Source organism: Canis lupus, chromosome 25, assembly GCF_003254725.2.
Source record: "Canis lupus dingo isolate Sandy chromosome 25, ASM325472v2, whole genome shotgun sequence".
Taxonomy (NCBI): domain Eukaryota; kingdom Metazoa; phylum Chordata; class Mammalia; order Carnivora; family Canidae; genus Canis; species Canis lupus.
This window is the reverse complement of record NC_064267.1, coordinates 3,509,474-3,535,444: the sequence shown is the minus strand read 5'-3', so window position 1 is coordinate 3,535,444 and position 25,971 is coordinate 3,509,474. Positions and strand designations below refer to the sequence as shown.

The window sequence follows — 25,971 nt, the reverse complement described above, 5'->3', positions numbered from 1 at the left end:
AAAGGGAACACAGCTGCATTTTCAATGATACCCTTTAAAATACTGGAAATGGCAGAACAAATTAAAAATTTAATATAATTACATTATATATAAAATACAGTATATTTTATAAACCCATAGTCTTTTCTCATAACTGATATAGTGAAAGGAGCTTTGGTTGTAGATGGACAACTGAGAAGAACTCAGTTCAAGCTCTAGATCCTTTATTTAATAAATATGTGACCTTGGTCCAAGTAATGTTTCTGAACCCCAGTTTCTTTTGTAAATTGGGGCCAATACTCCATTTCCCCTGGTTTTTGTGAGGCTTGAATAGATAACATGTATAAAGTACTCAGCACATAAAGTATATTAATTATATGATTCCCAATGTCTAAAACTTAGAAGCATAAAACAATCTGAAAGGAATATTAGAGGACATCCATATATGCATATTATCTTTAACATTTAAAAATCATTGTTCCCTCTTTGGACATTTCCAGCAATGGGCGCATAATATTTAGGATGCAGGCCATTCCATATTTGGCAAGTTTCCCAGGTTGAGTTCTCTGGAGGCAGACTGAAAGAGGGAAATGAGGGTGCTGAGCATTTATTGGGAAGTGCCCTTGGCATCCTCACCTGAGGAAGAGAGGAAAGGAGGCAGGATTGGGCAGAGGGAGAAGTCCAGCTCTCGTGTAGTCTCAGTGAAAGCTCCTGCTGAACACACAGTGAGCTAAGGGTTGCAGTGGCCTGAGTTGTCATAAGTTGTGCTGAAGTGCTGGGCCTTTATGCCTCATTATTGACCAGTCATTGGATTTTTAGCAAGGCAGTTTGGTTCAGCTGAGGCAATCCTCACAGAAGATAAAAAGCTGAAGTTCATTTTCTGTAATTAGTGGAACAAGTCTTTTCTTCCTCAAGGGGGGACCTGGGGCATCACAGCATCAACTAGATAATCCTGCAGGCAAGACAATTTGCTTTATATTGAGTGAAAATCTTCCTCAATATGGCTGTCATATAAGCCACTCCCATTTGAGTCCAAGTCTTAACAATATTTTTCTAACATAATTCTTTAATATATTCTGGCAGCAATAGTAGTATAATACTGATACACACACATTTATGTATGTATTTCACATATATATAAAGTGATATAAAAACTATGTATACAAACATACACACAAAGCTCAAATTTATATCTGTACTCACATTCATATATACCATAATCTGAAGAAATACACTTTGAATACTCTAAAAATATGTTAACAATTGAGTGAATGATGCTCAACTATACCTGACACCTAGTTTTTAGTAGCCATATCATGTCATTTATAAAATGATATTCATTTATAAAATGAATCTTCTCTCCAAGGAGAACTAGGTTGGGAGATCATAAATTCTGCCTTGGACATGATGAATGTGAAACCCTCTCAAGATATCCAAAGAAAAATGTTGGGTAGGCATTTGAACATATGTACTTGGAGTTCAAAAAGAAGTCTACACTAGAGATAAGTAATTGAGGGTTGATGTTTATATAGTAGTTAAAGTTATGTTACTGCATGTGAATAATGTATATTATTTAAGCTCAGTTTCCACTGTAGATGTATATTTTCCCTTCACTGGAGAGGTTTTTTTGGTCTGCTTTATTGTATTATGTTAGCTTCTGAGGCATCTTAGTGGGCACTCACTGGGGGAGGAGAAGGGGACCCATTACTGAGATTTGAGAAAATCCAACATTTAAAGGTTGGTAGATAAAGAGAGGTCTGGAACCGAGCTAGAAAAAGAGTGGCCAGAGAAGTAAAAGGGTACAGTAATAGAAGCAAGGGGGTTAGCAGTGTTAAATGTTTCAGAAGCATGATGCCTGTTGGTGATGAAGATGATAATCTTAGGGAGGATGGTTTTGGTGAGATTGGAAGCCAGATTGGAGTGGTTGAAGAGTAAACGAAGGGTGAGAAAATGAAGAAAAGTATGTGCACAATGCTTTTGAGAAGTGTAGTTTTGAAAGTGAGGACAGAGATAGGGATTATCTGGAGGGAAGTAAGATTGTGTTGAAATGGGGCTAAATTGGTGGGTCTGGGAATTGTAAAGTGAGGAAGATAAATAGAAATATCCCCATACATCAATGCTTTAAATATCCTCTTTTAAGTTATTTGAACTATATTCTGAAATGTTAGAGAAATGAAAGATATTAGTGCTTTATAAAAAACAAACAAAACCAAAGTACATGGGTTGTGGACAACTTGCATCAGATTTATAGCTCAAATTGAAATGGAGAATAAATATAACATAAAGGATTTTCTCTTTGAATTATTCAGTCCAATGCGTCACATGGTTATTTTGCTTTTAACTAAGAAAATCTTGTCAGATGTGTTATTTAACTCATTTATCATTTTAAGAGAAGTCTTTTAATTCAAGTCTCACTTATTGTCCAGGTAAACAGTATCTTTGACAAAAAGGAGAGGAGATATTTTTTGCATGATCTTAGTGCAAAGATGTATTCTCAATGTGACTGATGCACTGGTTTTAAAAACTTTTATTTCCTGGGACACCTGGGTGGCTTAGTCGGTTGAGGGTCTGACTCTTGATTTTGGCTCAGGTTATGATCTCAGGATCATGAGATCAAGCCCTGAGAGGGACTCTATGCTTAGCTCAGAGTCTGCTTGAGATTCTCTCTCTCTCTCTTTATGCTCCTCCCCCTGCTCATGCACTCTCTCTCACTCTCTTTAAAGCTATAAAATAGCTTTAAAACTTGCTTTCTACCATAAAAAATAAATAAATAGGGCAGCCCCGGTGGCGCAGCGGTTTAGCGCCGCCTGCAGCCCGGGGTGTGATCCTGGAGACCCAGGATCGAGTCCCACATCAGGCTCCTTGCCTGGAGCCTGCTTCTCCCTCTGCCTGTGTCTCTGCACCTCTCTCTCTGTGTCTCTCATGAAATAAATAAATAAAATTAAAAAAAAATAAATAAAACTTGCTTTCTTATATATGGAATAGGAATAAAAGTATGGATTTTCTTCGCAGAAACATTTTATAGATTTTTTTTTTTTTTTTTTTTTTTTTTTTGTGGAACACAATTATCATGGATCACTGTGGCTCTCGCCCTTAATTGCTCAGCAGAGGCATTCAAGTCCCATGGCAGTTCTCTGAAGAGTCCCTATGACTCTCCAGGTGCTTGACAATATTTCATGACCTTATGCTGCTCTATTGGGTGCTTTGGTCTGTCCTTGGCATGGCATGGTAGCTGCTGGGCTGCTGCTCAAACCCTACTGACTTGTTGATGACTTGTTCACTCCAGACAGAAGGTGCTCCAGAATCTAGTTTTTCCCGTAGGTGGTGGCCCCAAAGCCCTCAAGCTGTGATGATTTATGGTGGAATAAGGGATTGGGAATGAAAGATCCTTTCTCCTTTTGTGTTAATATCTGTTAGAGGGTTTTAGAGCAAATTATTTTAGGCTCCAATGTGTTATGTAGGGAGCAGCTGTTTCTTATTGTTTATGGTTCTTTCTCCTTAGAGTCATAGGTCTGGTTCAGCAGCTTCAGCAGAGATAGAATTTCTCTACCTTATATTATCTTTGACCTAAACAGTCATCAAAATTAATGGATTCTCAGTTTCACCCATTGAATCACCAATACCATAAGTTTCTTTCAGTTATTTGCATTTTTATCAAATTCCAAAGAGGTTTGTAATGAATCAGTTGATCTATCTATCTGTCTTTCTTCTTATCTAACTATCTATCTGTCTATGTATGTATGTATGTATGTATGTATCCATCCATCCATCCCTGGTTAAAACCATTGCCCTATTTATTCATTATATTGCTTCCTCTCAAGAAGTAAAGGCAGTTGTTACTTTATCTTCAGATGGTTTTTATGCTATCAAATGTGTTTATTGTTCAGTTCTTAGTTCTTTACCTTCTCCAACCAACAGGTCTTTTTAAGTTTAGGTTCCAAGGATAGAGCTGAGTGACAGCTATGCTTATGAACTTAAAGCCCGCACATTGCTTATTATTTAGCTATCCTTCTAGATTGAATGTTTGTGTTCCCCCAAAATTCCTGTGTTGAAATTTTAACCCCCAAGATGATGGTATTAGAGGGTAGGGGTCTTTGGGAGGTGATTACATCATGTGGGGGGATCCTCAAGAATGGGACAAATGCTTTTATTGAAAGAGGCCCAAGAAAGCTCCCTTGTTCCTTTTCGATAATAAGAGGTTATAGTAAAAAGAATCCATGTAGGAAATGAGTCATCCTTAGATGCCAGATCTGCCAGCTCCATGATCTTGCACTTCCTGGTCCCTAGAACTATAAGGATAGATGTTTGTTGTTCATAAGCTATGTAGTTTATGTTATTTTGTTACAGCATCATGAATGGACTAAGATTCTTTCTTTCACTCTCTCTCTCTTCCTTCCTTCTTAAATCCTTTCTTTTCTCTCTTTCTTTCTTAGTTATATAATAATTTACATAATATAAATTTATTCATCCATTTACATTATATTGTATTTGTTGAATATCTGCTATGTGCTAGGTACTGAGGATACAATGGTGGGCTGGTCCTGGGCTTCAGAGGAAAGAAGTCATTAATCAAATGTTTACATAAATATGTACTTATATACTGTGATAAAAGCCACAAATTACTATGAGATTGTCCAAGAACTTTGTGTCCAAGAGCTTCATATCTGGGTTGGTAAGTTCAGGGGAGACTTTACTAAGAAAATAACCTTAAGCTAAAAGCTGAATGGTGAATAGTTGTGCTAGGGCTATTGGAGGTAGGCATATATTTTTAATCATTTCCTTAAATGAATCATTTCCTATCAGAAGTGAAATTTTGGGGTCAAAATTTTTATGACTTAAAAATTATTTAAATATTTTCTTATAATTTTTCTCTAATTTAAAAAATTTTTACAATTCACTTAAAATTTTTATATAATTCACATTTTCATAGCAGTTGCAAATACGGTACAAAAACCTTTTGTCTCCTGAACCATTTAAAAATAAGTTTCCAATATGATGCCCCAGCACTCCAGAATATGTGCATTTCTTTCAAATAAGGGTGTTTCTTTTATATAAGCACAATATGACCAAATTCTAGAAACTAACATTGACTTATTCATACCATTTAATCCTTAGACTCATTATTTTTCAGTTTTCTCAATAAGATTTTTTATAACAAAGAATCCTGTATAGAATCACATGTTGCATCTAATAGGTCTTTTTAGTCATCTTGTTAAGAATACTTCCTCAGACTGTCTTTGTTTTTCATGACCTTGACTCGTTTGAAGAGCTGGCCAGTTATTTTGTAGAATGTCCCTCCAATTGGGTTTGTCTGTTGATTTCTCATGATTAAGTTGAGGTTATGCATCTCTTGCAGGAATATCACAGAAGTAATATCACATACACACACACACACACACTCACACATGCACACATGCACACACACACACACTTCTATATCTGTTTTTGGAAACCCTGACTTCACATAATGTACTCAAATCTAACAGCATGGAGTTTGTTGTAGTTTTCTCTCTTTTCTTTTTTGTTCTTCCCTTCTCTGACAGTGAGAAATCTGGCTTCCATTATCTTAACATATTTACTTGGAGACTGCATGTAACCAATATCCCATTGCCACTGCTGTCCCTCTCCCTTTGTGGATGCTCTCCTCAACCAACTCAGGCACCAACACCCTACACTAAGATTACTTTCAATGACCCTTGCCCTTATATAATCCTCTCCCCTAGGGGTGTGAGTAGACCTTGTGATGAGGAAACCTTTTCTGTGATGTCACTGTATGGCAAAACAAAGATTATCTTTAGTGGGCCTAGCCTAATCAGTTAAGTCCTCTAAGAGCAGAGAGGTTTCTCCATTCAGTCGCAGAAGGGGATGTCAGAGTTTCAAAGCAGCAGAGACACACCCCAGCTGGCCTTGAAGAAGCAAATGCTGTCATAGAAAGGGCCCCTTAGAAGGGAGCAGTGGGAGGCCTTCAGGAGCTGAGAATGCCCTGGTTGAAACCAACAAGAAAATAGAGACCTCATTCGCAAGATCTACTGTAACTAAATTTTGCCAACAATTAGAATGAATTTGGAAGTAGATTTTTTTTCCAGAGCCTCTAGATAGAAACTCAGTTCAGCTGACATCTTGATTTCTGCCTTGTGATACTCTGAGTAGAGGATCCAGTCACACCATCCTAGACCTGTGAACTACAGAATTATAAGCAAATTAGTAGGTATTGTTTAAACTGCCAAATTTGTGGTAAGTTGTTGAATGGCAAAAGAAAACTAACACAAAAACAAAACAAAAATATTATCTACTTTTTTTGGGTGTGATACTGTGCTGATACTGGTTTTCAGGTGCTATCACTCTATTTAGGTCATGTATGTATAATAAAGTGTGATTTCAGTGGTGAGATAACATAGCTGGAGTAGATCTCTCATAGTGGAAAGGTGGTTTCTTTAGGAGAGGTTTACTTCAAAACTTGCAAAATCTAGGAACAGGTTAAAGAAAGGATTTTTTTTCCATACACATTCTGAATGTGATTGCATATATTTGGTTTCACTGTTTTTTTTTTTTTATCATTAACATTTCTATGAACATGGGGTTTAGAATAGTCAGCTAATTCATTAGTCACTTTAAGTCTTGATAATAATTCATGTCTTGACCTCAATAAACTGAAGTATGTAACTCAGATAACCATTTTGTAGCGTTTACTTTAGAGTTGCTGAGGGCTAATTCATTATTTTGGTAAAATGTTTTATGTTGTAATGTCCTTAGCCAAGAGTAATTTTTCAAAACCTTTTAGTAAATTCAATATAACAATTTGAAAACTCAGAATTATATTTATTTTAAGAGAGGTAGGTGGAATAAACAATCCAAATGTGTAATGTAAAAGACTTCTTGAGAAAAATATAAAATTCAAATTTAATTTTATACTTTATACTGTATTTTCATCCCCTATTATGAAATGTTAAATATTTAATTTTTAAAAACTTTAACACTGACCTCTGCACAGGTCCTTTCAGCTCTGATGTCATGCATTTTATTTAGGAAGTAATAGCACATTGTATTAAGATAAAATAAGTTAATGATTTCTTTGTGCTTTTTTTTTTTCCATTTTTGAGAAAAGACATTTCCTCTTTTTTTTTTTTTTGAGTTCAATTTGCCAACATATAGCATAACACCCAGTGCTCATCCCACCAAGTGCCCCCCTCAGTGCCCATCACCCAGTCACCCCAACCCCCCACCCCTTCCCCTTCCACTACCCCTTGTTCATTTCCCAGTTAGGTGTCTCCAATGTTCTGTCACCCTCACTGATATTTTCACTCATTTTCTCTCCTTTCCCTTTATACCCTTTCACTAATTTTTATATTCCCCAAATGAATGAGACCATATAATGTTTGTCCTTTTCCGATTGACTTATTTCACTCAGCACAATACCCTACAGGTCCCTCCACGTCAAAGCAAATAGTGGGTATTTGTCATTTCTAATGGCTAAGTAATATTCCATTGTATACATATACTACATCTTCTTTAACATTTCATCTTTTGATGGACACCGAGGCTCCTTCCATAGTGTGGCTATGGTGGACATAGCTGCTATAAACATTGGGGTGCAGGTGTCTTGTTTTTTCACTGCGTCTGTATCTTTGGGGTAAATCCCCAGCAGTGCAATTGCTGAGTCATAGGGTAGTTCTATTTTTAATTCTTTGAGGAACCTCCACACAGTTTTCCAGAGTGGCTGTACCAGTTCACATTTCCACCAAGAGTGCAAGAGGGTTCCCCTTTCTCCACATCCTCTCCAACATGTGTTGTTTCCTGTCTTGTTAATTTTCACCATTCTCACTGGTGTGAGGTGGTATCTCATTGTGGTTTTGATTTGTACTTCCCTGAGGGCAAGTGATGTGAAGCATTTTCTCATGTGCTTGTTGGCCATGTCTATGTCTTCCATATGAAATTTCTGTTCATGTCTTTTGCCCATTTCATGATTGGATTGTTTGTTTCCTTGCTGTTGAGTTTAATAAGTTCTTTATAGATCTTGGATACTAGCTCTTTATCTGATATGTCATTTGCAAATATCTTCTCCCATTCTGTAGGTTGCCTTTTAGTTTTGTTGACTGTATCCTTTGCTGTGCAAAAGCTTCTTATCTTGATGAAGTCCCAATAGTTCATTTTTGCTTTTGTTTCTTTTGCCTTCGTGGATGTATCTTGCAAGAAGTTACTGTGGCCGAGTTCAAAAAGGGTGTTGCCTGTGTTCTCCTCTAGGATTTTGATGGAATCTTGTCTCACATTTAGATCTTTCGACCATTTTGAGTTTATCTTTGTGTATGATGCAAGAGAGTGGTTTAGTTTCATTCTTCTGCATGTGGATGTCCAATTTTCCCAGCACCATTTATTGAAGAGACTGTCTTTCTTCCAATGGATAGTCTTTCCTCCTATATCGAATTAGTTGACCATAAAGTTCAGGGTCCACTTCTGGGTTCTCTATTCTGTTCCATTGATCTATGTGTCTGTTTTTGTGCCAGTACCACACTGTCTTGAGGACCACAGCTTTGTAGTACAACCTGAAATCTGGCATTGTGATGCCCCCAGATATGGTTTTCTTTTTTAAAATTCCCCTGGCTATTTGGGGTCTTTTCTGATTCCACACAAATCTTAAAATAATTTGTTCTAATTCTCTGAAGAAAGTCCATGGTATTTTGATAGGGATTGCATTAAACGTGTATATTGCCCACGGTAACATTGACATTTTCACAATATTAATTCTGCCAATCCATGAGCATGGAATATTTTTCCATCTCTTTGTGTCTTCCTCAATTTCTTTCAAAAGTGTTCTGTAGTTTTTAGGGTATAGATCCTTTACATCTTTGGTTAGGTTTATTCCTAGGTATCCTATGCCATTGGGTGCAATTGTACATGGGATTGACTCCTTAATTTCTCTTTCTTCGGTCTCATTGTTAGTGTATAGAAATGCCACTGATTTCTGGGCATTGATTTTGTATCCTGCCACGCTACCAAATTGCTGTATGAGTTCTAGCAATCTTGGGGTGGAGACTTTTGGGTTTTCTACGTAGAGTATCATGTCATCGGTGAAGAGGGAGAGTTTGACTTCTTCTTTGCCAATTTGAATGCCTTTAATGTCTTTTTGTTGTCTGATTGCTGAGGCTAGGACTTCCAGTACTATGTTGATTAGCAGTGGTGAGAGTGGACATCCATGTCTTGTTCCTGATCTTGGGGGAAAGGCTCCCAGTGCTTCCCCATTGAGAATGATATTTGCTGTGGGCTTTTCGTAGATGGCTTTTAAGATGTTGAAGAATGTTCCCTCTATCCCTACGCTCTGAAGAGTTTTGATGAGGAATGGATGCTGTATTTTGTCAAATGCTTTCTCTGCATCTAATGAGAGGATCACATGGTTCTTGGGTTTTTTTCTTGCTGATATGATGAATCACATTGATTGTTTTACGGGTGTTGAACCAGCCTTGTGTCCCAGGGATAAATCCTACTTGGTCATAGTGAGTAATTTTCTTAATGTACTGTTGGATCCTATTGGCCAGTATCTTGTTGAGAATTTTTGCATCCATGTTCATCAGGGATATTGGTCTGTAATTCTCCTTTTTGGTGGGGTCTTTGTCTGGTTTTGGAATTAAGGTGATACTGGCCTCATAGAATGAATTTGGAAGTACTCCATCTCTTTCTATCTTTCCAAACAGCTTTAGTAGGATAGGTATGGTTTCTTCTATAAACGTTTGATAGAATTCCCCTGGGAAGCCATCTGGCCCTGGACTCTTGTGTCTTGGGAGGTTTTGGATGACTGCTTCAATTTCCTCCCTGGTTATTGGGCGGTTCAGGTTTTCTATTTCTTCCTGTTCCAGTTTTGGTAGTTGGTGGCTTTCCAAGAATGCGTCCATTTCTTCTAGATTGCCTAATTTACTGGTATATAGCTGTTCATAATATGTTTTTAAAATCGTTTGTATTTCCTTGGTGTTGGTAGTGATCTCTCCTTTCTCATTCATGATTTTATTAATTTGAGTCTTTTCTCTCTTCTTTTTAATAAGGCTGGCTAATGGTTTATCTGTCTTATTAATTCTTTCAAAGAACCAACTCCTGGTTCTGTTGATCTGTTCCACAGTTCTTCTGGTTTCAATTTCGTTGAGTTCTGCCTCAAATCTTTATTAACTCTCTTCTTCTGCTGGGTGTAGGATCTATCTGCTCTTTTTTCTCTAGCTCCTTTATGTGTAAGGTTAGCTTTTGTATTTGAGTTTTTTCCAGTTTTTGAATGGATGCTTGTATTGCGATGTATTTCCCCCTTAGGACTGCTTTTGCTGCATCCCAAAGATTTTGAACGGTTGTATCTTCATTCTCATTAGTTTCCATGAATCTTTTTAATTCTTCTTTAATTTCCTGGTTGACCCTTTCATCTTTTAGCAGGATGGTCCTTAACCTCTAATGGTTTGAGGTCCTTCCAAGCTTCGTGTTGTGATTTAGTTCTAATTTCAAGGCATTATGGTCTGAGAATATGCAGGGGACGATCCCAAGCTTTTGGTATCGGTTCAGACCCGATTTGTGACCCAGTATGTGGTCTATTCTGGAGAAAGTTCCATGTGCACTTGAGAAGAATGTGTATTCAGTTGAGTTTGGATGTAAAGTTCTGTAGATATCTGTGAAATCCATCTGGTCCAGTGTATCATTTAAAGCTCTCGTTTCTTTGGAGATGTTGTGCTTAGAAGACCTATCGAGTATAGAAAGAGCTAGAGTGAAGTCACCAAGTATAAGTGTATTATTATCTAAGTATTTCTTCACTTTGGTTATTAATTGATTTATATATTTGGCAGTTCCCACATTCGGGGCATATATATTGAGGATTGTTAAGTCCTCTTGTTGGATAGATCCTTTAAGTATGATACAGTGTCCCTCTTCATCTCTCACTACAATCTTCGGGGTAAATTTTAGTTTATCTGATATAAGGATGGCTACCCCTGCTTTCTTTTGAGGACCATTTGAATGGTAAATGGTTCTCCAACCTTTTATTTTCAGGCTGTAGGTGTCCTTCTGTCTAAAATGAGTCTCTTGTAGACAGCAAATTGATGGGTCCTGCTTTTTTATCCAGTCTGAAACCCTGCGCCTTTTGATGGGGTCATTAAGCCCATTCACGTTCAGAGTTACTATTGACAGATATGAGTTTAGTGTCATCATGATATCTATTCAGTCCTTGTTTTTGTGGATTGTTCCACTGAACTTCTTCTTAAAGGGGAATTTTAAGAGTCCCCCTTAAAATTTCTTGCAGAGCTGGTTTGGAGGTCACATATTCTTTCAGTTCCTGCCTGTCTTGGAAGCTCTTTATCTCTCCTTCCATTTTGAATGAAAGCCTTGCTGGATAAAGAATTCTTGGTTGCATGTTCTTCTCATTTAGGACCCTGAATATATCCTACAAGCCCTTTATGGTCTGCCAGGTCTCTGTGGAGAGGTCTGCTGTTACCCTAATATTCCTCCCCATAAAAGTCAGGGATTTCTTGTCTCTTGCTGCTTTAAGGATCTTCTCTTTATCTTTGGAATTTGCAAGCTTCACTATTAAATGTCGAGGTGTTCAACGGTTATTATTGATTTTAGGGGGGGGGGGGCGGATCTCTCTATTTCCTGGATCTGAATGCCTGTTTCCCTTCCCAGGTTAGGAAAGTTTTCAGCTAGAATTTGTTCAAATACATATTCTGGCCCTCTGTCCCTTTCGGTGCCCTCGGGAACCCCAATTAAACGTAGGTTTTTCTTCCTCAGGCTGTCGTTTATTTCCCTTAATCTATCTTCATGGTCTTTTAATTGTTTGTCTCTTTTTTCCTCAGTTTCCCTCTTTGCCATCAACTTGTCTTCTATGTCACTCACTCGTTCTTCCACCTTGTTAACCCTCGTCGTTAGGACTTCTAGTTTGGATTGCATCTCATTCAATTGATTTTTAATTTCTGCCTGATTAGCTCTAAATTCTGCAGTCATGAAGTCTCTTGAGTCCTTTATGCTTTTTTCTAGAGCCACCAGTAGCTGTATAATGGTGCTTCTGAATTGGCTTTCTGACATTGAATTGTAATTCAGATTTTGTAACTCTGTGGGAGAGAGGACTGTTTCTGATTCTTTCTTTTGAGGTGAGGTTTTCCTTCTAGTCATTTTGCTCAGTGCAGAGTGGCCAAAAGCAAGTTGTATTGGGAAAAGGAGAAAAAGAGAGGAGAGAAAGAAGGAAAGAAAAGAGAAAGAGAAAAAAAAGGAAGAAAAAAAAAGAAAAAGAAGAAGAAAAAGAGAAAGAAAAAGAAAAAGAAAGAAAGGAAAAACAAAGGGTGGGGGAAGGAAACAAATCAAAAAGCGAAACAAAACAAAACAGGAAAAAAAAAAAACCCCACAGGGGAGTATCTTCTGATTCTGTGTACTTTAAGTCCCTTGACTTCCTCTGGATCTTGTCCGTCTAGCTGGTCTTCTTGGGGAGGGGACTGTTGTGCTGATTGTCAGGTGTTAGCACTTGGGGGAGTTGCTCTGCCCCCTGACTGGTGCAGGGCTCAGTGGGGGTTGTTTACCCCGTGAGGCCCCAGGAGGAACAACCCCAGTGGTGGTGCCAGCTCTGGAGCCCTGGAGTCAGCCCCCGCAGTAGCTCCGGAGCTCTCCGTCTGCAGGGCCTGGAGGCTCCGGGCGCGGCCGCTGATCTGCTCAGCTCCGGGCAGGAGCTCCTTGTGGTCCTGGCCCTCCTGGCCTCTGCCTGTCCGGAGGGAGGCTGGATCCTGGGCTGTGTCCCGGCGCCCTGTGCTCTGGGCCTGCGCTGTTGGATTCGCGCTTCCGCCCCCGAGCCCCCCGAGCTGCTCCCGCCCCGCAGCCCCCTCCGTGGAGCCGCTGCCCGAGCCCCCCCGAGCTGCTCCGGGTCCCGCCGTGCGCGCTGCAGCCCTTAGGGAGCTCGGCGCACTCTCCCGGGGCGCAGGTGTCTGTTAGTGTCCCGGGGAGCCCGAGGGCATCCTCGCCCTCCTGGATCCTGCTCCACCTCCCTGGAGCCCCTTTCCGCCCGGGAAGGTCGGTGCAGCTCCTGCTCCTCCGGGACGGGGCTCTCCTGTCCTGGGGACACTCACCCCGGCCTCAGCCCGGCTCCTCGCGGGGCCCCTCCCCCTTGGAGGCCTTTGTTTCTTTACTTCTTTTTCCCCGTCTTCCTACCTTGAGAGAAGCGCGAACTCTTCTCACTGTAGCATTCCAGGTGTTCTCTCTTTAATTCTCAGGCCGAATTCATAGATTTTCAGGAAAATTTGAAGGTTTTCTAGGTAATTTGGTGGGGACAGGTGATTTGGAGACCTTACTCTTCCGCCATCTTGCCCCTCCCCCCCGAAAAACAGCCTTTTTGATAATGAATTTTAGTTTATAGTTCTGCAAACACCAGTAATGGAAGTTTTATTTGTCTGGCATTTATTTCTCTGTTAAGTATCCTGTAATGTATACATTTGAAAAGATTAAAAACTGATCTAGTAGCCTATATATCACATAATATGTTATGTAAATGTAATGTTGATCTTTACACTTCAATGTTATACTTTTTAATCTTTTCAGTGTTCAACTTAATGTAATAATAATAATAATGTATATATGACTCTTGGGTCAAGGAGAATTTTATTCCTTTTCTTTTGTAGCAACTAGCTGATATCAGGACTGATCTTTTTGAGGCTGGCCCCCTAATGGAATTCAGATGGCTTGTTCAGATAAGTAATTTTGGGGGGAACTCATTGTAAACAGAATGCTTGAAAAGATATAAGAAAGAGCAAAAATTAGGCTATTAAAACAGAGTTTATCTTTTTCTATGGAAAAAACTTAAGGCTCCTAGTATTTTACTTATCTCCTAAGTATCTGAATGTGTTATTCCATAGCATAAATACAAGGATGATTTTGCTTTTTAAAGGAAAATGCCCTGAGTTTTCAAACTCCCAAATCTTGAAAAGGTTCAATCTTGAAAAGATCCATATATTCTTTTTTTGTGTGTGTGTGTGTGTGTGGTATCTGCTTTCAAGGTGAGTATAGACTGTTCCAGCAAAGTTTTTATAAAAACTATGTGGAATAAATGAGAGGTGATTGTTTATTGGGCAACTGAACACCTGGGCCTTAGTGTTTCGTGCAGGGAGTAGAATTCCTTTAGCCACACCAGCCCTCCAGTATTGTCTGTTGTCATCTGTAACCTTCCCTTTTGTTAAGTTTTTTAGTAACTAGATGGAAATGAGACCGCCAAGGCAAGCGAGGGTCCAAGAACAGATTTTATTGCAGGCACCCTCAGGCGAGGTTCCATGACTCATGGGGGAAAGAGAGTGAGTCGAGGAAGTCGCCCCAAGACAAGGTGGTAGGGGGTTTACATAACGTTGTAAGGCAGAACGGTTTCCTATTGGTTGGCTCATATGCAAAGGAAGGATTGCAATCCAACCAGAGTGACCCTCACTATGCAAAGGAAGGATTGCAATTCGACCAGTCAAAGGTGACTTCCTCCTCTGGGGTTTGAAGGGCATTGGGTTCAGGTTGGGGAAGTCCAAAGGAGAGGTGTAAGGGTCTGCTCAAGCTGTCGTCCCAAGTGGAGGTGGTGACAGGAACCTCAGCCATTTTGGCTTATCCGCCATCTTGAGGAGTTTCCCTTCCCGCCTGGCCCTAACACCTTTCACCAAAGCAGGCAAATTTATGAAGGAGTTCACACAGCTGTTCTGGGTTCTTAAGGTTGCTAAGGCCAGCTGGAATATGCTTTATTCACTGTAACACTCTTTATTTTGTAAGAGTTTTCTATTCCAGTGAAAACTAACAGTTAATTCTCAGGGTATAGATTTTGATTGTCATTTGTCATGGCTGGAAAGAAATTAAACAAGTTCTAGGAGGATCAGACCTCAGTTAAACTTCTCACCTCTAAAGTACATTGATGAAAAGAAGTCTCAAAGTTACAAGTATTTTTTTGAATTCCACTGACTCTTCTTTGCTAATTAATAACATGACTTATTTAAGAATGCATCAAGTATTTTGATAAATTGCTTTGACTTACTAATTTTAATATCTCTGTTATATCCCATGACATCTTTCAGTTCTAAACTTACTGCTTACAAATACACAAACTGTGGACAGGATTAGTGTTGTTTATGAAACAAAGTTTTGTTAATATCATGTATATGGAGTATATTTCTGGGCAGTTAAATGTAGGAAGTAAATAGTATCTTCTTTCTAAGGCCATATTGAAATTCTATTTTAAAAAAGTATGTGATAAAAAATTGATTTGGGAATGCAGTGGGTGAACTGATTCTGAATCCTACTCCATGTGTGGAGCTAGGTGGATTTCATGGTACTGGTTTTGGGGGTGTGGATGGTATATTTCTGTGGTGTAAATAAAGCCTAACAATTGCTCTCCTATACTTTTCCTGCCTATGTGTGTGCTCTCTGAAATAAGTAACCTGGCGTGTGCTATTGAAAGGGCTGGCAGGCATAGAGCTAATGAATATTCAACAACTTGGCTCTACTTATCTCCTCACTTTGTTTCAGATGCCATGAGAGAAAAGGGTGAATTCAACGTGTATTGAGAGCTATATTTTCATTCCTTAATCAAAAAGACATTATTCCCAGCAGCCTAAGAGATTTGTCAGCAACACTTCAGAGCATGAGTTCAGGTTTGTGCTACTGAACTGTTCCTTGTTGAAGAATCACCTTAATGGCTGCTGGACCTAGAGCTCAACTGCTTCAAGTAAATCCCTGATTTACATCAGATCTTTAGATTTACAGACTATCAGAGCAAGATGCTGCAGATGCTATACCGAATGAGAGGCTATACATGTAGGTTTGGATTATTTACTTTGTAGTAGAAATATTCAGTGTTTCATGGATTCATGTTTGTTAAGATTTAGGAAAACTTTTTTAAAGATTTATTCAGCATATTGCTGCTCTCCATTTTTTTTTCCCTTTTGGTTCACTGAAGGTAAATTCCTTTAGGCCCTGTGACTAACTTCCCTAGATCCAGAGATTTTCTAATGAATTCTTTAGAAAACTATGGAACAAAATTAATTCAAGATTTACTGAGTGACTAATGTAATCATATCTCTGGGGAAATAAGCTGGCTCCTAATTTACTGGTTAGTTGCAAAAAATTCTGGCAATGAACTGAAACAAGGATAAACATCTATTATTAAGAAAAAAATAAAACACATCAGGGGCCCTTGATGTCCATATAAGACATCGATAGCCTCAGTTTTAAATTTTCTTCCAAAAACCCACATTTCTTCCTTGGCCATCAACATTTATTTGTTGATAAGATTTGCCATGTGCATTTATGAAACTCTGATTTATGCAAGTTAAGATGTAGACTGGATCTTTATTGTGTAAAAGCTTTTAATGGATTCTTTTTGGAGAAGTAACTGTGAAAAGGAATGTTTGCTTAGAGCACAAGTTGAGAAAACATATGTAACCACAAAGACTGTCATTGGAATAAAAGAAAAAGGAACATCACCAGATTCATCTATTTCAAACTTTAGTGCATCAGATTCAGTCTGTGTTCCAGAAGGTATTTTAAATTGTCATAGGATATTTTTCCATCAGACATTTTTGTATTTAGGTAATGCTTCAAATGTTTTAAAAGAACAGAGAAATGCTGTAAAAAAATGATAAACATCTTTGCTCTTTGTAAATTCTAAATGATCATAACTCAGAGTCCTGGGAAGAATTTTGTTTTGTTTTGTTTTTGTTTTTAAGTGATAGATAGTTCTGATATAAGTGTCACATTAGTTTCAGGTGCCCAACATAGTGACAAGACAAGTCTGTACATTATGCTATGCTCACAAGTATAGCTACCATCTTTGTAAATTCTAAATGATCATAACTCAGAGTCCTGGGAAGAATTTTGTTTTGTTTTGTTTTTGTTTTTAAGTGATAGATAGTTCTGATATAAGTGTCACATTAGTTTCAGGTGCCCAACATAGTGACAAGTCTGTACATTATGCTATGCTCACAAGTATAGCTACCATCTGTTATCATACAGTGTTATTACAATACCATTGACTATATTCCCTGTACTGTACCATTTCTCCCCTTGACTTACTCATTCCATAACTGGAAGCCTGTCTCTCCCACTCTCATTCATCCATGTTGTCTATCCGCCCCCCCCCCCCCATCTTCTTCCCTCTGGCAATTGGCTGTTTTTGCTTTTTTGTGTATTTGTTTTGTTTTTAGATTCCCCATATAAATAAAATTATATGGCATTTGTCCTTCCCCATCTGACTTAGTTTACTTAGCATAATACCTTCTAGGTCCATCCATGTTTTTGCAAATGTCAACATATCCTCCTTTTTTACAACTGAGTAATTTTCCATTGTCTATTTATATCACTTTTTTATCCATTGGCCTATCAATGAACACTTGAGTTGCTTCCATGTCTTGACTATTTTAAATAATGCTACAGCACACCTAAGGGTACGTATATATTTTTGAATTGGTGTTTTCATTTCTTTGGGTAAATCTCCAGTAATGATATTATTGGCTTGTATGGTATTTCTATTTTTAATTTTTCGAGGAAACTCCATACTGTTTTCCACAGTGTCTGCACCAATTTACATTCCCACCAACAGGGCATGAGGGTTCCTTTCTCTCCACATCCTTGCTAATACTAATTATTTTCTATCTTTTTGATTCTAGTTATTCTGCCTGTGTGAGGTGATATCTCATTGTAGTTTTAACTTGCATTTCTCTGATGATTAGTAATGTTGAGAATCTTTTCATGTGTCTGTTGGCCATTTATATGTCTTCTTTGGCAAAGTGTCTAGTCAGGATCTCTGCCCATTAAAAAAAAATCAGACTATTTGCTTTTTTTTTTTTTTGGTCATTGAGTTATATGAGTTCTTTATATATTTTGAATACCAGCCTCTTACTGGATATGTAATTTGTGAATATCTTCTTTCATTTAGTAGGTTGCCTTTTCATTTTGTTGCTGGTTTCCTTCACTGCATAAAAGCTTTTTATTTTGGTGTAGACCCATATGGATCTACAGATTTTATTATTGTATGTTGATTTTATATCCTGAAACTTCACTGAATTTGTTAGTTGTAACAATTCTTTGGTTGAGTCTTTAGATTTTTCATTTTATAATATGTCATATGCAAATAGTGACATTTTTACTAATTCCTTTCTGATTTGACCGCCTTATTTTCTTTTTCCTTGCTTAATTGCTCTGGTTAGGACTTCCATCCACTCTTCTTCTTGATGTTACTAATCTGAGTCCTCTCAAATGCTCTTTTCTTCTTGATTTTGTGTTTGGAACACATTCCTCTGTTTCTTCATTTTCCTTGCCTGTGTGTGTTGGTTTTTATACATTAGATAAAACAGGCACCTCTCATGTTCTTGAAGGTGTGGCCTTATGTAGGAGATGAATCTTATCATTCATCTTTGCCCTACCTTATAGTTGTCTCTCAAATCTTTGTGATTATCTAAGTAGTCTACTTTTTTCTTAGTTGCTTCCAGTAGTTGAGGGTGTGCCAAGACCTGTCAGCATTCCAAAGGGGTAAGATCTCAATCAGCACCTAGATGCAGTCTGATTAGAAACTAGACTCTCAAGCAAGAGTTTTTAAAGTGCAAATATACCTGTTTCAGGGAGGACTGGAAGATGGTTTTCTGTCTACTCTCTCTGCCCTGGGCTCTGACATGATAGCCAGTTAAGAACCATATTTTTGTTTGCTACAATCCCTTTGAACCCATGAGCACAAACTCTGCTGGCCACCAGAACTAAGGTGTCAAGGGATGTTTCCTTTGGGTGGCAGCCAAAAAAGCTAGGACACAAGACATGTGTGCTGTTGTCTGCATTTCAATACAAATATATGCAAAGAGAGAATATAAAATTTCTTCTTTATTCTCTCCCCATTCTCCTCCCATTACTACAATTTACAGTTTATTGTGTATCTTTTTAGTCCTTAGCGCACACAGACATTTAAAAAAATGTATTTTGACTTCCAATTCCACTATTTTTTCATTTCACTAATATTAGTCTCTTCTTTTTTTTCAAAAAGAATAATTAGCATCTTTTAGGTTAAACATACTGGCCTAACAACCAGAGTAAATATAGTCCTTAGTATACAGAAATTGATTTTGAATTTCAAATGTCTCAACTTGGTAGCCTCTATTCATATAGAACTCTCACAACACTTCATATTATGAGGAGCTTGTAAAATACTTGAGGGGTGGCCTCCAAAAGAGTATGTCCATGTCTTAAGTCCTGGAACCAATGAATGTTATCTTATTTTTTTTTTTTAAGAGTTTTTGTAGGTTTAAATAGTTTAAGGATCTTGAGATGCAGAGATCATCCTGAAATAACTGGGTGGGGTCTAAATTCAGTGAAAAACGTTTTTTTAATATAGATATCTGAGGAGAAGGCACACACAGAGGACAGGGCAAATGTGAAGGCAGAGGTAGAGAATGGAGTAGTGTGGCCAGAAGCCAAGGAAGCCAAAAGATTCTGGACATCATTTGAAGGTGCTAGAGGCAAGGAATGATTCTTCTTAAGCCTCTAGAGGAAGTGCAGCTCTGCTGACATTTTGATTTTGGATTTCTGGCTTCCAGAACTGTAAGAGAGTAAATTTCTTGTTTTAAGTCACCTACTTTATGGTACTTTATAACAGCAAATACAGGAAACTAATACAACAAACAAAATACTATGTTCCTATTACCTAGAAATAGAAGAAAATGAAACAATTGACTCATAAATGTCACTCTTAAATAAACAACACTAACAACTTTTATTGTTATAAAAAATATCCCTCAAATTATAATTTTGATAAGCTTCTATTTGGAGTTTTATAATTACTTAACTGTAATCTTAAACAAAAAGATTTATTTCTGGATCATTATTTTTTAAAAAGATTTTATTTATTTATACATGAGAGACACACAGAGAGAGGCAGAGACATAGGCAGAGGGAGAAGTAGACTCCCTGTAGGGAGTCCAATGCAGGACTTGAACCCAGGACCGTGAAATCATGACCTGAGCCAAAGGCAGATGCTCAACTACTGAGCCACCTAAGTGCTGTATTAATAAGAAAGACATTAAATAGCAACAATAAAATATCAAATTAACATTAGGGCTTAAAGATAGGCATTTGGAATTGGATTACAATTAAACTCATAAAATGGAAGCAGTTTATTAATGCGACTTATATTTTTACATGTACATTTCTAAAATAGTACCTTTGGAATTAAAAATCTATCGAGTTTCTATTTAGACTATTATATAGTCACTTAACTAAGAGAAGGAAAAATCCAAAAAGAAAAATTCAAAATTATTTTAGAAGAACAAAAAATTCTTGCTCTGTGTTTGAATTATTTTATTGGACTTATTAAAAACAGCAAATTTACTGTAATTACACTATTTACAATATAATACAATGGAAATGATTTATAAGATTCACATTACAATAATCACTCTACTAAGAATTATATAATTCTAATAGATTTCCACTTAAGCCATTGTATATATATTTAGTAAATAATGATAAAACTAAAAGAAAAAATTATATGAGGCACAATAGAACACCTTTATGTGATCCTAGGTCTTTAGAAGTAAGCTTATTGGAAGGCTAGATCAAATCACTTCTATTTTTAGGTTATAGGACAAAAGACAAAATCCAGTGGCTGATGGACAGACATTTCTTGTGCCAGCAGAGGACGAGCTAGGATAGGGAAATCACTTGATGGGGAAGTTTCTTAGGAAGGGCTATACTAGCTTTACAGGGGAGAATAAGAAACAGGAAGTCCTCTTCTCAGGAATTGTCCTCTGGCATCTTCTGTGGCATTTTACGTCTGACTAAAGGATGCAATGGAGGAACAAAACCTGGCTAGCTGTGTCCCATTCAGGTAGAAGCAGTGAATCAGGCGGACTTACATGACCAAGACTACCCATGGTGTCATTTCTACTGGATTCATTTTCTGAAGATGAGCCTCTATGTTATCGAATTAAGGCATAGTAAAACTGACAAGTTCTGTTGGTTCTGAGAGTAGGGAACATCAGGAAAAATTCTGCATTGCACTTAGAGTAGAGGAATTGCTTGATCTAGGATAGAGTTGGCCTACAGAAGGATCCTTTTCCTATGGTTCTGCTCCCATAGTGATGATGTCCCTGAATCAGTGAACCATCCTAGCTATATTAATTTGGTATGCCTGCCAAAAAAAGTACCCCCAATTGGGTGATTTAAACAATACAAATATATTTTTCTCATAGTTCTTGAGGCTAAAAGTCCAAGATCAAGGTATTGTCAGATTCAGATTCTTTTGAGATGTCCCTTCTTGGCTTGCATTTAACTGCCTTCACATTGTGTTTCTCATTGTCTTTTCTCTGTGCACCTGTGCCCCTGGTGTTTCTTTGTGTGTCCAAATTTCCTCTTCTTGTAAGGACATCAGATTGGATTGATGACTTTATTTTAACCTAATCACCTTTTTAAAGGCCCTATTTCCAAGTATAGTCACATTCTGAGGGACTGGGGGTTAGGACTTCAACATGTAATTTGGAGGCAATATAATTCAGGCCGTAACACCCACATAATGCTACTCCTTTTTTGATGATCTGGTAATCCAGGGACTTCTCTAGATCCTGATTCATGGTGGGACTATTTTTCAATTTTACTCAGCACCAAGATTCAAAATATGCAGTTTTGCTCTGGGGATCAGGGATGCCTAGGATAGCAGATGCTGTATTGCCTTGCTTAGATTCTGGAGGCCTTTTCAGTACTGTGTTTTCTGGCTGACTTCAACTGCCAATATTAGATGAGGGCTCTCCATGCTACAGAAAGCTTTTTCCTTGTGAGCATGGCAGGTTGAACATGCTGAGGAATTAACAACTCCTAGGAGCTGCTTTCAACTAATGAGGGAAATAGGTATGTAAATATTTCAGCCTCTTTGTCCTTCAGGTAGGATAATTCTGATGCATGTATTTTATATCATTTTCCAGATATTCCCCAAAGGATTAAGCTCCATTTACCCACTGTGTTATTTAGTTTGATAATGCACTCTTCATTGACTGTTTCATTTTCCCTTTCTCACATCTTCCCCCTGCCCTCATTTACTGCAACTCCTGCATAAATATTTGCATTTGGTTATTTTCTTTGGGTCTGCTTATGGATTGTAGAGAATCCCAAAATAATGAAATTTATACCAGAAATTATTCTACAAGGCAGATCTTCAAGGTAGATTCTAGAGTAGGATCTCTTGACATTTTGATTACATAAAAGACTCCATTGCTAGTTTTTTGGGGGGGGTGGACTTAAACTCTGGCATGTTGTAGCATTATAATCACTAAGACTCTTATTGTTGGGCATTGGGGTGGGATGAGGTATAGGGTGATGCACTCACTGTCTTATGCAGTATCTCTGGAATTTGAGAGATGGTGGTAATGGTAACAACTAGGACTATGGATTTAGTCACTTGCTGTTAAATGGGCATTGATGTGCTGAAAAAAGAAAACCATGTACTCAAACTAGCCAGTCCTGAACCATGGGTATTGAGTCAAAGTCAGAAAATCTCTTTGACAGTATCTAAGGCAGCTCTCATTTTCTAAAGCTTAGAGGATAGACTGTATTGAAAATTAGGCCCAGAATTCTGATTCTTTTATACTAGAATTACAAAGAAGGCTGAATAACAACTCTGGCAAGTCTTTTTCTTTATTTTCTCTACCAAAAAGAGTGGTACCCTGATATCTAAAATGGATTGGCTTGAGAATATTGAACTTCTTTAAGACCTTCATGACTTCTTGGACTTACTGAATTTCTCTTCCAGATATCCTCCAACTCTTGGCCCTGCAGAAGTTACTATTCTTTTATAAGAGGAAAGCAGTTACTTCTACTCCCAATTCCACCTTATCTGGACATCATGGAGAGTCACCATCACCTGAGGCAGATGTTTTGCAAGATAATATGCTTGCAGATATATTTACCTCAAAGTTTGCTCCAACTGTCCCTAAAGTATGTAAGCCAAAAACTAGGCTCAACCTCATCATGGCCTAACTGGCGAAGTACTATGTCTGACTGGAAAGAAAGGTACTATTAACCAGATGAGTTGTAGGACCTGGCTAAAATTATGCTATCAGGAAAGTGTGCCTAGAGATCAATCTTGAAAGTGCTGCACTAGGAATTACAAAATATGTCTGGATAAGGGAGAGTTTACTGATAAGAACGTTCTTATGTGGCTCAATATTTAGCATCCTGGCGAGGGCAACAGGAATCAGTTATAATATTCTGTTTCAATGATAGAGATTCTGGAAGTGCCTTGGCAAAGTACTGAGGAGGAGTCAAGAGACTTAGAAAGGTGGGCATATTAGAATGGATTTATATTCCTTGCTTTAACATGGTTCTGATATGCATGAGTTTCACTTATCACAGTTCTGTTAAATACCAGTGCTCCAACCACACAGTTCAAATTTAAATTATCAAGATATATTAACTGGGAGTAATTGCATAAAGTACAAACCTTTCTGGCTCTTCAATAAAGCCACACAGAGCACTTCGTAAATAACAGATGCACATCATGATCAAGGAATGTGTCATTTTCTCTTCAAAATCTATAAAGTAATCAGTTATTCAGTTTATGCACAGATGGCAAATGTATAGTTGTGTATCTCCCAATGAGAAAGCCATGTAACATTTTATAAAAATGGACAATTGAAGGAGAGAATTGACCACTGCAAAGTAAAGAAACTAAAGTGATAATTGAAGAAGTGAAATTCTAATTGAATATAAGTGGGGTTATGGAAGAAATAGCTATGAGATTATTGACACTGCTGCTATTTAAGAGATTCCAAACACGTCATGATGAGTACTGGGCAATGTATAGAATTGTTGAGCCACTTTATATTGTATACCTGAAATGAATAATGCTGTAAGTTAACCAAAATGGAATTAAGTAAAAAACTTAATTAAAAAAAAGAGAGAGATTCCAGATATGCAATCAGAGGAGCTTAGTGAAGGCAACTTTACCGACATAATGAGAAAAATGGTCATGACAAAATGATGAAACTATCTCAGAGAAAGTGATGCTAATGGAAAGCTTTACAATCATGGAATTCTCAGAGATAATTCACCACATTAAAAGTGGAAAGGATAAGATGCTAGAAGCTGATTCAAGCTTAAGAAGTAGTATGGCAATTTGCCAAGGCATAAAAAGATGCTTGATCCATATCATTAGCTATAGGACAGAAAGAAGGAGGAAACCACTGTTCAAACTACTCCTCATAGTTTTTTTCTTTCTACAAAGAAGTAAAACACTTTAATTCTCAATATTTTTAGTAGGGACAAGATAGAGGGGCACCCATGAGGTTATTGTTATACCTCTACATAAAAGATCAGGAACAGGTATTCTAAATGGTCATATCAGCTGCCAACAACAAACAAACAAACAAACAAACAAACAAACAAAATAATGATCCCTTATCCAGTTTCCAGATCCGAAGCTGTTCTCTCAGCATTGATTGAAGGGAATGATGAGGTGTCTTAATAAAGAACTTTGTAGTACCTCAAGAAGCACAGACAGTAATGATTTCCCAAGTCTTTTCCTAAAGAGATCTATAGCCATTTACTGGAGCAATTATGTACTAGGAAAAAGGAAATAACCATATATTTCCAGAGCTGGTGGATACAGTGTCTGGACTGACACTGATACCCTCTTAAAGAGGGCATGTATGGAGTTCAGGTCTGTTTTGGGTTGAACTGTGTCCTACAAAAAAGATATGTTGGAGTCCTAACCCTCTGTACTTTAGATTGTGACCTTATTTGGTGATAGAGCCTTTACAGAGGTTGTTGAGTTAAAATACAGTCATTAGGGTAAATCCTAATGCATTATGACCGGTATCTTTATAAAAAGGGAATTTTGGACACAGAGTCAGACAGGGAGAAGAAGATGGATGTCTGCAAGCCAAGGAAAGAGGTTTGGAACAGATCTTTTCTTCATAGCCCTCAGAAGGAACCAAACCTGCTGACACCTTGATCATGGATTTCTAGCCTTCAGAACTATGAGAACAATACATTTCTGTAGTTTAAGCTACCGAGTTTGTGGTACTTTGTTATGACAACTCTAGTAAACTAATGCAAACTCATAAATGAAATCATAAGTTGAGTCCTGGCTTGAGTCCACCTATTAGAGAGTACAAAGACTTCTGTGGTCATTTTCTATTCCTTCGGCTCATACTTATGATGAAGATATTTAGTAGCTTGTAGAACTGTGCATTGATTACCTGATCTGTAGAATGAAAGCAACCATGGTAGGAAAGGCCAAGTGGAAGCCCTTGAACTTTCCTCACCTTCTTCCCAACCAAGACAAAAAATCAGAAAAAATAATCCCAGATGGAATATCAGAGATAAAAAGCACTCCTAAAGTATGTTTCAAGTGGCCATCATCACTAGTCTTGCTTCTGGAAGAAAAACAATAGATGGATCAGAGCAGACAATGTGGACCTCTGAAAATGTAACCAAGTAACATACTCAATTACAGCTCTGTGATGGATGTGTATCTTCACTAGAACAGATCAATACAGTCTCTTATATTTGGTGTGATCTGGAGAATATGTTCTTTGCATTCCATGCCAGCAAAATGGGTCAGAGGCAGTTCACATTCATTCGGAAGAGATAAAAGTATGCATTCATGGACTTGTTCAAAGTTATGTTTGCCGTTCTACTCTCACTAACAACATAATATAAAGGCAACTTGATTATCTGAACCTTTTGCAGAAAACTCGTATTGGTCTGCCCTTTTAATGACATCATGTTAATCAGAGAGGCCGTAAATATTCTAGGTGCTTTGGTAAGACACATGCCAGGGTGAGGGGAGACAAATTTTATAAAAATTTAAGGGCCTCTGACATTGTTGAAAGTTGTAGAGATTTTGTGGTCTGGGTATGACAAGATATCTCCACCAAGTTAAAAAAAAAAAAAGCCATCATACGTTTCCGTTTCCTAACACTGAAGAAAATGCACAGCACTTGAAAGGCTAGGTGGTTAGGGATTTGGAAGGAGTGAGATTAGAAGATCAGTTAAAAA

The 25,971-nt window shown here is 37.8% G+C and overlaps 1 pseudogene; it reads left to right on the top strand.

Annotated features, from left to right (window-relative positions):
- Positions 1 to 5,280: 5,280 nt before the first annotated feature.
- Positions 5,281 to 25,971, top strand: part of LOC118349987 (rRNA-processing protein FCF1 homolog) — a 56,383-nt pseudogene continuing 35,692 nt past the window's right edge.